The 14622-nt window shown below is 33.2% G+C and overlaps 1 protein-coding gene across 3 annotated transcripts in view; it reads left to right on the top strand.

Annotated features, from left to right (window-relative positions):
* The window catches only part of LOC117172492 (integrator complex subunit 11), a 159031-nt gene that overhangs the window by 35312 nt on the left and 109097 nt on the right, over positions 1–14622 (top strand). The window contains exon 2 of one of the 3 annotated variants that reach the window (XM_033360486.1): positions 6176–6285. The exons of the other annotated variants lie outside the window; for them this stretch is intronic. The gene's annotated coding sequence lies outside the window, so the exon portion shown is untranslated. The remainder of the gene's footprint in view (positions 1–6175; positions 6286–14622) is intronic. 3 annotated transcript variants of the gene reach the window in all.

The raw sequence follows: 14622 nt of genomic DNA, 5'->3' as shown, positions 1-14622 counted from the left end.
CAGTCTGTAACCGGATTAATACGACAATCCGGCAAAAGTCTCGTGCACCCTGAGGACATGGAGCGACCCAAGGACGACCGCCTTCTGCATTTTTCCCGCAAGGTTTTTAGCATAGTGCTAACAGGTACAATCGTCCAAACTTCCTTAGAAGGTCTCTATACCTCTCTTTCTTTTCATTCTCCCTGGCTATGATGTTTTTGTCAGCTGGTGTCGAAAATTGGATACCGAACATTGTTCGCTTCTCGAAGTCAAGAAGAACCATGTCAGGCCTCGAGTATGCAACAGAAACAATTGTCGAGAATATAAAGTTCCAGTATGTGCGGCATTTCACGCATGATTTGGACAACCAGATAGTATGTGTGCTAAATGCTCGAGGTGTGCATGGCACGCCCTGCAGCCATCATCGGGAATGTCTTGGCTCAAAATGTGGCGACGATATGTTAAGGTGGAAATGACACCGTCTTGACATGCCAAAATGAAACCCCCCGTGCCAGACTTCAATCTGGGTGATTTAAGGAAAGCAAAAGTTAGCTCACACGACATTGACTGATCTCACACATTTCTGTGGGAAATGCCGTGCATCCTCTTATCGAGGAGCTTTACACGCAATTTTTTCTCTTGTGCTTTCTTAATCCGGGCTATCAGGGCTTTCAGCTTTGCGACTTGGCAAATTATAAATATTAATTTTAATAAAACTTTAAATTGTGTATCATTAATATTCGCTGTGCTACATTTATCATCGAATAAATAGATATTTACAAAATAAAGCTCGAAATTCAGCTATTTCGCATTCAGTTTGGCAGAAATTAATTAAATACAGGTCAGTAATACTAATTGCTTCTCAATTAAGAATGATATATAAACAATATTTTCCGTTTAATTAAGTCAAATTACTTTCTTAAATGTTTTAAATTTATTAAAAACATTAACCATTCCTAATATATTTCAGGTGCCTGAGGTTTAAATAATCATAAAAGTTAGGAGTCTGAAAATTGAAAATGACCACTATGATCAGCCGAAGTAAATTTCAGGATAAATGGCTTCAATGGAAAGACTGTAACAGAACGGTCGTTTCAGAATGGGCTAAACGAGATTCACAAGATGAGTACAGATTCATATGTGCTTTGTGCAAGCCAGCGAAATCTTCTTCGTCTGATAAAAGATTCGAGAGGCTTGTGCAACATGCGAAAAGTGTGAAACACGTAGGAAAGCTTATAACCGTAGAGCCGGGTCAAATATTATCTGAGACAAGGCCTGAAATAACGGATAATCTTTCAGGACCATCTGCTAATATGCCAAAGAAAGTAACCATGTTTGATCCTCGGGAAGCTGCCACATGAGCAGAATTATTATGGTATATGGAACTTGTTCAATCTAATAGTTCAGCAAAATTGCTTGATAATAAAAAAGATCTTTTCCAAGTTATGTTTCCGGGTGGATGTCCTGAAGACTTCTCGTTGTCTCATACTGAGTGCAGTATTTGATTTCTGAAGCATTAGGACCATATTTTAAGGATAGAATGCTTTTAGATATTAAGGACCCTGATATACTGTTTACGTATCAATTCGACGAAACATCCAACGCTAAAAGTATGAAAGAATTGCAAATTCGAGTACGATTCTGGTCGAGTAATAAAAAATACATTGTAACTTGACATCTTGAAACATATTTCATTGAAAAAGGTGACGGTGATACTTTGTTTCATTATTTGAAAAAAGCGATAAAGTCTAACGGCTTATCTTATGATAAAAGTTTAACTTTGGACTGTGATGGACCTAACGTGAACAAAAAGGGCTGGCGACTTTTTGAAGAGCATCTACATAAGTCAAACTGAAAGCGTCTGCTTGATATCGGCACTTGTAATTTACACATTGCACATAATGCGTTTTTGAAAGGAACAGATGGCTTCAGCTTAGATGCTTCGAATTTTGTTTATAAAATCTATTACTATTTTCACAAAAGAGACTTCCGGTGTGAGGAATATAACAAAATCCAAGAAGATTTAAAATTACCACCTCATGTTTTTATAATGCACTGTACTGCAAGGTGGCTCTCATTAGGCCCGGCAGCGGAAAAAACTGTAGAACAGTTACCAGGTTCAGAAGAGTATTTTTTAAGACATGTGTCAAAGAAGTATTCGAAGACTAGATAAGAAAAATTATTTACATGCAAAGATTATTTAACAAACCCGGCTTTGAAAAATAACTTTCAATTTTTCGCTTACACGGTTAAGATTTTCACAAAAGAATTTACGTTGTTGTTTCAAAAAGAGGAACCTCTTATACACATCTTGTACTAGTTTGATAATTTTGTTGATTCGAAAGACATTTACTGTGGAGAAAAGGCTCCAGATTCCATGAAGAAGTTGACTCAAAAGGATGAATCGGTTCTACAGTTAGAAATCAAAAACTTTTTTATCGAATCAGTGAAACATCTTACTCTTAAAATGAAGATTTCATGGAAATGAAATATTTTGAATACCTTTCTTCAGAAAAAATCAAGAAGACCGTCAGTGTTACATATGTTACAAAAGTAGCAGCCTTATTACCACTAAAAGATATTGATACTGACGAAGTTTCAATTGAGTGGAAATTATTTCAACAAGATAAAGATGTTCGCTTCTCGTTAAACAAAAGCGAAAGTATGGACCATTATTGGAATCATATTTTTTCGCTAAAGACGACTTATGCTTTGGCTATAACTCATGGCAGTGCAGATGTTAGGAGAGGTTTCACTAAATCTGGTCAAATTATAACGGATAAAAATTCGAATATGCTTGAACGAACACTTAGCGCTAAACGAAGTGTTATAGAAAAGGTGTTGTTAGCTAATATTATAAAGGAAAAAAAGGACATTGTAACTTTAGAGGCTGATCTAGAAAATGCCGAAAAAGCGTATGTTGAAGCTACAAAAAATTATGATTCGATACAAAAAACATTAAAGGGTGTCGTAGGTAATGTTCCAACAGGCGTTGCGGTTCAGGAACTTATGATGAGTTTAGAAAAGTTGCGCATTAAAGAAAAAGAAAAGCAAAATAAGGTAGATCAATTGCGAAAAAAAATTGAGAAAGAGAAGTCTGAATTAATTAGGTCTGCTATATGAAGAAAAAAAAGAAACTGTTAATTACATGTGGTAGTTTTGATGCAATTACATTTTTTAAGAGATACTGATATGCGGAAATGATGTATCAAAAGTTCCTAATAATAGAATACAAATTGTTATAAAAAATACAGTATTTATTAATGTATTTTCACTCCCCTTACACTTTAAAAAAATCCCCTTTTTTAAAGAAAAACTCCCCTTTTTCCCTAAATTTGAACGATTGAACCGCTGGCATCCTTGAAGTAGATTTTTCGAATTGCGAAGTTAGCAGTCTAGAACATACTAATTCGGAATCTACGGGTTTCGATTATTTCAGATATCTAACTTTTTTTTAATGTTTAAAATTGTAATGAATATAACGTATCTCGTAAACGGAATGAGATACTCCAAAGCAGGCAATCTTTTTGAATTCAACTCCAAAATAGTATATAAGTTATAATTATAAAATATGTATAATGAGAAAATTCATCAATTAAGAAAAAATGTTAATAATTTGAAGAAAAATTTAAAAAGGGAGTCGGGTTGGTGGCGGCCAACGACAATAAATAACTCTGCCCGCCTGAATCATCCTGTTCAATGGTCCTGTATTACCTCCTTCGCTGAAGAAATTATTATTTTTGTATCATTCTTTCGTCTAAGCTATAAAAGATAAATAACATTTTGCACTAAATATTAAATGGAAATTATAATGTTGCTGAAGAAAATATTTAATATATGTTTTTAAAAATTCTCCAGAAAATGTTAACTACTAAAGACCAAAGACAAACCTTCTGAAAACAAATCCCGTACTCATTCACATATTCCACATCATTTTTTTGTTGAAAATTCTTCCCATACGACGATTCACTTGGGGTGACAAAATTCTCCAAAATGAAATTTTTTTTTATATCTATATCATGGAATCAGTTATGATTAGAGATTTTATGTACGTTAGGTATTTGCTGCGTATGAATTCCGCTATACAGATTTTGCAAAACCTAAAATATAAAAAAATATATTATAAGTACATACTTTACTATATACTTACTGAGTATTGTTATTTTAATATCACTAACCAGACTTACCTCTTTTATTTGTAATCCATAACGTGTAGCTTGCATACAATTTTTTTTTCTTTTTTAAATGATAGAGTACTATTAACCTTATTTATCTTTATGAAATTCCAATATATTTTTCCTATTATCATGCAGAATTTTTTTTAATGTGGACAGAAAGATAAATCTTTGACGTGTATGTAAATTTTTAGGTTAGATTTGAGGTTACATACCTATTGAATTAAAAATGTTTCACAGAAAATTTGATATAATTATTAATACATTATAACGCACAATACAAAATTAATCAATGTTAATATTACCTAAATTCCAGACTATTCAATTAGAATAAATTAATCAAATCTTTCTATTCGAACTACTCAAACCGAATTTGCGACTACATCTGCTATATACCTACAATATACAGCAATTCCAGTTCTTAATTATTTTCTAAATAATATTTCGATAATAATCAGTTCAAATTTATCCCATATACTTTGCTTGTATCATTACAAATAATGATGAAATTTTGTTTTAATTAATTTTACATTCAAAACCTGATGCTATCAGGGACATTTTCCGCCTTCGAAAAAGCGAGGTGTGAACGAATTTCTAGTCTGCTGGCTGTTAGCTGACCAACCATATGGTATATGCAGTAATAGATTTTTTTAGCATCTGGGTCAGTGAACTAATCCGATAGTTTGCGCTTTGATCAGGACAGCTGGCATCTGTATTTCAATGCTCTGAAGAAAAGCATGAAATAATAAAATACTCGAATCTGTTTCGAAATTTTGACCGCAAATATATTTTTTTAGATAATAATAATTGTCACACTAATTAATTATTCTAAAAACATCAAGGAAACTAGAAACTGAATGGTGGTACAAGTAAATATTTGGATCAGCATCCTAAGACTTAAAAATGTATGTTCTATCATAATTTATGTTGTGTTTTGAATAAATAATTGTTCTAAATTATATAGAATTTTTATTTCTATACAGTAGTCATGTTTGGAAAAATTGAGGGGGCCCATGTCGGGGGCCCGTATAGATTGCTCTCAAGCCTCCTGGAATCCATGAGGGCAATCCAGGCGAGATCCCTCATGGCAACGACATGTACTGGCATATATCTGGCATAAAAAAACTTTTTTTTACTGGGCTGTCAGTGTTGGGCCAGCACTGGATGTAGCTACTGGCACAGTACTATTCCAATAGGAAATTCAACATTTTCACAGTACTGCGTTAGTGCTAATTAGTACTGAACTGCTATACTCTAACCGTATTGCAAAAAAGTTAGTTAAAAAATAAATATTAATTTATTGCAAGTATGTTGTCTGGAAATATTAATAGTCCTGTTTAGAGTAAATACATATGTTACATTTTTAAACATTATATTACAAATAAAATTTCGGACGATACGGGGTATCGAACCTACATATCTATACTTAAATCTATTGCCTAACAGTCGGGAGTGCTAACCACTGGGCTAAACCTACAAGTTGAAACTCTGTGAAAAAGCCATCCTCATAAGGTACAGTTCAGAAAAGTTAAAGTACCAAATTTTAAGCTTTTTTCCTAAATATTTATTATTGTATGACATTATGTGAATGTAAAATACACGAACTGTTAACAGGAATATCAATAAAATAATTGTTAAATAAATAATTTAAAATAATTAAAATTTTTCTTCGTGTAATATTTCATTTTTTCTCGTAGTAGACTACTTTACAACTTTTTAGAATTACAGGAAATGTAATTTTTTATGAACAATAAAAATTTTTAACGACGGAACTCAGAAATTTGATCGTGTATTTTGAGAGTTTCTTAATAATAACATTTTTGTTAATTTTGTATAAGGTTTCGTTTTTGGGTGTTTTATACTATTTTTCAATGTTTAAGATTGACATAAAATGTAAATTTTTCTGAACATTTATAATTTTTTATAAAGATGGAACTTGGAATTCTTTTCTTTAAAAAAAGGAGGAAAAAAGTTGTTTTCGGGATAGTTGTATTTATAGTGTTTTTTTTTTTTAATTTTAGGACGCATGAAACCGAGCTGGACCTCCTGAGGGGGTTCCTGTGGAACATCCATATTATCAAAGTTCGAATTTCAAAAGTGTCAGCGAGTTTTTGTCAGAAATTCACTGTTTGTAAGTGTGAAATCATGAAACCTTAAAATTTGTGGTGTCAAAAAAATATTCACCCTTTGGACTTATAAATTTTAATCGTTGATCCTTGAGGGCAACCGAGATGGGCTCTCGGCGAGGGCCCTGGTAGAATTTTCACGCCAGGAACATTCATGCGGGCCCCCGCCGGGGCCCTCATCCTCAGAAGACTCAACGAGGTTTTTTCCATACGGGTTTGTCAAAATTACGAATGATTTAAATATGTTAATCCTCTGGTATGAATATTAAGAAATTCCCGGGTTTTTCAGGTTTACAGAAAAAGTTTCGAATTCTTCAAGCTAAAATTTTGTTCATTTGAAATTATAAAAACTGAACTGCAAATTAAAAAGACTTGAAGAACTCTTTTGAATTTGAAACTTTGAAATTATTTGAATTTGAACGCTATCATTTTCAATTCTATAAATTGAAGAATGAATCAAAACATTTATAGGTTTTCAAAATTATATCTTTCAGCAGTTTTTATTGAGAATTATTAAAAATTGAGAGATTGCATTTTTTTAACTAAACACTTTTTAAATTTGAAGTAGGGTTACGGCCGAGTGGAAAATCCCGAGGAACGAGAGGAGATGGGACGAAACATACTTGCTTCTGGGCATTTCTCGTCTTGTTTTGCCTCTTCTTATTCTTCCTCGTCTAGTGGCGTCCTTCCTCGTGTCTCTCCTCGGGGTTTCAGAGGAATGCGACAGATGTGTGCTAGCAGAGAGGACAGCTCGCGGGAGCGTTTTTTTCAGTCTAACGCGCTAATACTATATAGCGTTCTTTAATGAATAGATAAAGTCAAAATATGATTTCATATTATACTTGTCTGTCCATTACAGTAAATTTATGAAACAGAACAAAATTTCAGTTACAATTTATCGCTGTAATTCCTGAGAATTTTAAATCACAGTTTTCGATTTCAGTTATAATATATATATTTGAAAAAATGTAGTTAAACTGTACGCATTAAGTATTTTTAAACGAAAGCTTTACTTTTTTCAGATAAAAATGCTGTTTGGCATTTTGGGACTGAAAATAGTTATGTAGTTATGCGAAGATTCCGAGCGAAACCCTTCCTCGCGCGCTTGGACAGGTTGGCCACTCCTACCGGGGACTTGGTTGTATGCACCATTCTCCAGCGAAGCTGCACTAAATTCATCATAATTTATTCAGTTCGCCTTTTTTCGCACCTTGTTTCAGCATAGTCAAGCGAAATTAAGTTCTCCCCTTCTTTTAGTATAACTTTAACGTGCTTCAGGTTTTTAAGTTTAATGCAGAATGCTTCTACGAAAGCATCAGTGTCTGCTATTTCGGTATTCAAAGTGTTCCTATCAGTTTGCTGCCATACTTCATATGTCACTGTGTCGAAACTATTCACGTCCAATAGATCAGTCAGGTACTTTTAAAAATGTTCAATGTCAGGACAAGATCCGCATTTGTTAAAATGACAAGCGTCAGTGGGTTCACTGCACATGCTTTCTTCAAGGTAGTCATGCTAATCTGACAATTGTTTGTCAGTTCCCTCAGTTAAATGTTTAATATCAATCACATTCAACATGAACTTCAGGTTTTCATGATAAATGCAGACACAAACCTTATGAGTTTCACTTGCTCCAGTTAAAACAAAGTGCTTTAGTCTTAGTTGTGCGAATTTTGAAAATCCAATCTTCACATTTTCATGTAGGACTACAATTCTGGTATATAATTCTGAAAAATTGCACAGAATCAGTCACTTCTGTACTTGCACCGAATTCTCGCATGACTTGCCTGCGACTCTAAGACTGAAGCGCAAGGGTGAGTAGACAGATCTTTTCTGAATATTTAGTGCCCTTTTGCTCTAATTTTTCTTTTATTTGATTCAGGACTTCGAGACCCGCTAAGTGATTTTCATCATTGCATCCTTCTTTTTTTCTCATTGGCAAGCAAAAATCTGTATCCTCGTTTATTTCTTCCTCTACATTAATACCAGGCTCTTCTATAACTCTGGATGGCTGTAAATTGAGAGTTCTACATTCTTTTCTACAAGCACCTCATAGTCTACTGTCTTTCAGGAAACACTATTTGCTGATTTTCCGTTAGTAGCCTCAGGTCAATTCCTCTTGCATGTTTCTCCTTACGGAAAGGATTTGCACATCTGCTGCGAAAACTTTGCATCGAAGACATGGTCAGCGCTAGATGACCATGAATTGTCATTAGGGATCTCACTTTGCTTCGAAAACAGCGATTCGCAAAAAGACTTGAAAACTAACTTATAACCTGAACTAAATTAACAAAAACCACGGAAAAGAAGGATAAACCTGCTTTTACCTTTCAGGAGACTGAAGTCAGAGTAGAGTAACGCAGTGCAACGTTTTTCTTGAGGCCAAGAAACAAATGACAGTCTATGTGATTGCCGTTTGTTTCTGGGTACAATGTGAGAAACAAATAAAAATATATGTACGTGGATGTCTTTTGTTTTTCGGCTATACACAAGACCAAATTTAATCGAGCCAAAGAAAGGACGAATCCTGTATAATTTGTTTATATTAATAGTTTAAACTATTGTTAATTGATTTAAGCCTTTCACAAGTCTGTTTTATGTGACGGTAATGATGAAAATATACAGCAAAACCTAAAAAAACATTATGGAGGGACGAGGGGTGAACGCTCTCTTAAAAAATACTTTTGTTCCCTAATTTGTTTATAACTATATGCAAAAATTTTCGATGCATTAAGAACCGCTGAAATTAATGTTTGGAAAGTTTTTGTACTAATGAAAAGTATGTTTGAACACCGAAAAAAATATGCAACTATATTAGTTCAATAATACTTTGGACTAATACGCTTCGCATAAATTAGAATTCTGTAGGTAAAATAGTCGAACTGGATGTCTTCATTTAATTTGTAATTTTACCGGTTTGAGTATAGAACTGATGCTATAACAATACCCAACTACATAGATTAATTAAGTATTGAAATGGGGCAGTTCTTCATGTAGAACTCGCAGCATTAATAAGTTGAATATCAAGCATCTGTTATAAAGCTGTTATAAAGCATCGAGCACACACTGTTCAACTTTTGTATCGGGTACGTAAGGAAATTTTAATCACAGCGCGTCGGTCAGATAGAACTTTTACGATTCAAAATGCTAGACGCGCTCCGTTTAAACAACGAGCAGCTGCGATTCTAATCCTGCGCAAACGGAGCAGTTCCACGTATGAAATGCTCATATTGAAGTATCAAACGGCGCTAATTCGGGCAAAGCGAAACCCGACCCGTTCAATGTTTTCATACGCGAAATCTCGGCGTCGAAACAGCAATGCGTCGATATAGATATACTCGCTATGCTTCGCTCCGTTCGACTCTGCTGGTTCGAATGACGACGAATAGCGAGGATACAACGAGTCTGTAACGTAGGAGCTTTGCGTGAGCATTGCGCTGAGTTGAGGCGCCGGACAATATGTGTTGGGACAAATTAAACAACAATTATTTAAATATCAAATCTCGCGTGCCCTCAAATTTAAACGGTGCACGTAAATAATTAAAGTAACAAACATCGTTCATACAACAAAGTGCGAGAGTTAAGGATGAAGAACAACCACAGTTACGATTATGCTGTATTGAGATATTTGCAGATATAGAAAGCTATCGGATCAATCAAGGAACGCCAGCTGATCGAATGAAGATTTAGATTGTTCGCAATGCAAAATGCAAGCCGATTGTTAATCTAACCTGGTATGTCCTGCGTTTGCGGGTTGCGCAAAACTGCGTTTTGCGGTAAAACATCCAAATATGTGCATCTAAATTTTTTAAAGTAAAATTCATTAATTTTTAAAAATAATAATTTTGTAATTGTTTTGGTTATAGACGAAATAATTTTAAGAAAGTTCTCGTAGATGACGTTTGAAAGGACCTGGTGCACGATCAGGCGCACCCGGGTCGTCGACTCACCATTGAGAGTTATTTTGGGTGTTGGCAAAATTTGAATTTTGAAAAAGTTATTGTTGAATACATGTTAAACCACCTGGTGTGTGATCCTGCGCACCCGGGTCGGCGTCTCACCATTTGTACTTGTTTTGGTTATGGACAAAATTTCAATTTCCAAAAAGTTCTCGTAGATGACCTTCTGAATGACCTAGTGCGCGATCCGGCGCACCCAGGTCGCCGATTCTCCATTTGTAATTGTTTCGGTTGTGGACAAAATTTAAATTTCAAAAAAGTTTTCGTAGATGACGTTTTAAATGACCCGGTGCAAAATCCGGCGCACCCGGATAATCGCCTCACTATCGGTAGTCATTTTTACTGTTGGCAATATTTGAATTTTGAAAAAGTTCTTGTAGAATACGTGTTCAACTACCTGTTGCACGATCCTGCGCACCCGGGTCGTCGTCTCACCATTTGTAGTTGTTTTGGTTATGGGCAAAATTTAAATCTCCAAAAAGTTCTCGTAGATGACCTTCTCAATGACCTGGTGCACGATTCGGCGCACCCGGGTCGTCGACTCACCATTTGCAATTGTTTTGGTTATTCTCCAAATTTAAATTTTAAAAAAGTTCTCGTAGATGACGGTTGAAAAGATGCACGTATTTGTATATTTTACCGCCAACGCAGTTTTGCGCTACCCACAAACGCAGGACATACCAGGTTAGATTACTCTCGCACTTTGTTGTATAAACGATGTTTTTTAATTTAATTATTTACGTGCACTGTTTAAATTTGAGAGCATGCGAGATTTGATATTTAAATAATTATTGTTTAATTTTTCCCAACACATATTGTCCGGCGCCTTAACTCAGTGCAATGCTCACGTGAACAGAGATGAGTTGGGAGATTGCTCATGTAATGGAATACGAGACTCCGTCAAAATCCAACTGCTAAAAGCGCCTTCTTGGTTTGCGGGTCAACTCCTCGAAGTTGCTTCGCAGTTTTCGGCATTTTTACATGCTATAAATCATAAATTATGACTTATAATTTTAATACATTACCGGAAAAAGTTTTATGTTCACCTATTTTTTAATGACTGATAAGTTTTAATGATTTTAATTATGACAGAGCTTAACATTTTTCTCTTTAAAATTTTGAATGCTTTCAAAATTCTGTATAAAATCAAGCAGAGGATAAAGCTACTTTGTCCATTTTATAAAGAATTTTGAGATTTCTTTAGAAACAAAAAAATAGTATATTGTCAATTATAATACCTTAATTTTTTCTCTAAAACGCTAAAATTAAGGAACTATTATAACATATGTTTATTAGTTACAGATTGTATTAATTAATATACAATTAATAGCTAAAGTACATATATACTTTTACAGATTTATAGTATTTCAAAACAAAATTTTGGGTACGATATATATATATATATATATATATATATATATTTTTGAAAAAAATATACTTTCAAGAACTTCATTGTTTATAATCAGTGGCGTTGTTTGTCAGGCAAAAGATTAATTTGATAAAAATGCTTAAATATTTCAAAATGTTACAAACTTTTTATTCAGAGCTTTTCACAACATTATTTTTAATTGTACGATTTAAATGATTAATGGCTCTTTTGCCTTGAAATTAGAATCATATATTTTAGAAAATATACCTAATGTATGTATACACAAAATACTACCATAAAGTGTACGGTTATTCAAATAAAATAGAAGAAAACATTAATATAAGTACTAAATATTTTAATGTAACATACAGGTTTGAAAATTTCTAAATATTAAACTGCAAACGGTTCTACAACAAAGTCTTAAGTTTGAGAGATATATGACCCATATTTATGCAAGGCCTTTTAAGTTGGAACCCCTCCATTACTTGCGGGGAAAATCTACAAAGGATTCTTCTGGAATTAAATAAGAACCTAATCAATTTTGGAAATTTTCCTCCTTTTATGGTCTATTTCTGTTGTAAGAATACTCGGTATGAATGGCTGCGTAGTTGTGAGCCCAAAATTACGAAAATAGAATTAACACCTTAATACGGTTAAAACACTGTTTGAAAAAAAAGTAATTGTTTAAGTTTTGTAATTTTTCATAAAAAACATTCATTTTCTTAAAAAAAGGCAAATTTTAACCGACAAATAGTTCAATTGACAAACAAACAAGAATGGAATAAATGGAATAGTTGAATTGCCAGTTTAAAAAAAATTAATATTTTCAACAAAAAAAATGAATTTTCAACAGAATGCATGAATTTTTACTCACTTACCTTGAAGAAGTCAAAAGATAAATTTTCAACCAAAAATGAAATAGCTGAATTTAAAAATAAAAACATTAATTTCCAAAAATATAATTTATTTTGTATCCAAAGAGCTAAATATGCAACTAAAATCGTAATGTTTTAACCAAAAAGATTTATTTTTAGTTCAAAAAATTAATAAAAAATTTTAAAAAACGGGTTTTCAACCAAGTAGATGAATTTCAACTAAAATGATAAATCTTCAACAACAAAAATCAAGTTTCAACAAACCCCTTCAACTATTAACTTGTAAAATTCTTTAATTTTAATAAGAATTAAAAAAGAAATTATAACTCTGTAATCGTAAAAACTTTCATTTTCATTAGATTCAGTAAGTATCTATTTTTAGTAATTTCTTAAAGTAATTTCATAGTCTCTTCAGTTAAATATTTTGCTTTATCAAGATTTCTGTAGTATATTTTCTCTTGCAATACTTTTCTCGATATATTTTACTATGATTAATCAGTCGAACAAATAACCAGTATTATTACCACTCATTGTAATATGATTTTTTATTTTTAAATCCACGCTGGAACAGAGGTCTCTCAAATTAATATTCTATGCGCATTTGAAATTTTTTTCTTTTACTAAAGCGGGCCTAAAATCAGTGCATTAATTTTAGTACAATTAAATTACAATGCGGCTACATACGAGGTTATTGGAAGTACTCGCATTTGTCTAAACATTTGATAAAAATGTTTAGTGTTCCACAATCATTTATTCTGCATCGTGAGAGGGTACCCACGCGAATCCGTGTGAAAATAGAAATTAAAGTAAAAATGATTATCGTGGTATTTTATTGAACTTCATTTCCAAATAAAATAATTGCAAGCAAAGTAGTGATTCGTGCGCGGAGCGCCCGTATGAGCTTTTATTTTGGTTGACAATTCGTCTTTTTAGTAGATAGTTCGTCTTCTTGATAGACAATTAATCTTTTTAGTTAAAAATTCAAATGCTATTTCCTTGAACATTCCTGTATTTTGTTGAAAATTCGTCTTCTTTGTAGCTGCTGATCAGTGAAATTTAATTGAATAACAGCTATATTTCGCTGCTTTTCCAGCGGATATACACTTCAAGTCCCTTATTTTATTATTTCTGTAAACCATAAATTATGTATAGTAAGAGGGGTGGGGGCATTTACGGTTCGTTACAGGTTTGAGGGGGGGGGGGCCTTGGAGAGAACCGGTAATCTGTTACGTAATTTAAGTACGGCTCTGCAATATAAGAAACGCAGTTTTTTCTTTTCCTCATATTCTCTAATAGTTTCTGCTTATACAAGCAAAGGACCCTATCAGTTGTAGGTGGACCAAACGATTTTCGAGGCCGATAGAATTTTCTTCAAGGATCGAAATATTTTAGTATTATACCATTCACAATTAAGCCGTTATTTGCCTTTCGTGGTGTAGGCGTGACTCACTGAGCGTGGAAGGGAGTAATGTGAGGAAAGGGGTGTAGATCTTTAAGAGTATCTAGAATAATTCTCGATTTTTACATTCTCGTCAGAGAAGGTATTAGATTGATGTAAAATTGGTTCCCTCAGTTTTTGTCAAATGTCCATGTTTTTAGACCCCCTGAATCCGAAAAACAGATTTTTACGATTGTGTTTGACGCCTAATTAACAATTAAGTTTCTTTTGCGCATGTCAAATATAATTTAAAATACTGTTGCGTACACGTCTTGCGTGAATAAATACAATCGTGTATGTCAGAGCTTGAATTTTTCTTAATTTCATTATGCACATTAATGTTACATTTATCTAAACCTTGAAGTAAAAAACGTGATAAATGAAATTCTGTAGAAAATTCGGATCAAATTCAGATTGAAGAATTTCATTCTACCTTCATCGCGAAATACCTTAAAAATGCACTTTTTACGTTTCATTAATGTTTAAATAATATTATAAGTAAATTGTTGGATGAATTCACATTTTAATAATGAGAATAATAACTGGAAAATTCGAAACAATTGTATGTTGATTAAAAAATGTCCATTTATTTATATTGAATTTATCGGAAAGTTATTCTTCCTTTGAAAAGAACAACTTCTGTAAATCATAATAAACGTGTTAAGAAAATTCGATAAGAACAGAAATAAATATTGAAGTTT

Source organism: Belonocnema kinseyi, chromosome 5 (assembly GCF_010883055.1).
Source record: "Belonocnema kinseyi isolate 2016_QV_RU_SX_M_011 chromosome 5, B_treatae_v1, whole genome shotgun sequence".
NCBI lineage: Eukaryota > Metazoa > Arthropoda > Insecta > Hymenoptera > Cynipidae > Belonocnema > Belonocnema kinseyi.
Note: the sequence above shows the minus strand (reverse complement) of the source record. Positions and strands in the feature narration are given on the sequence as shown.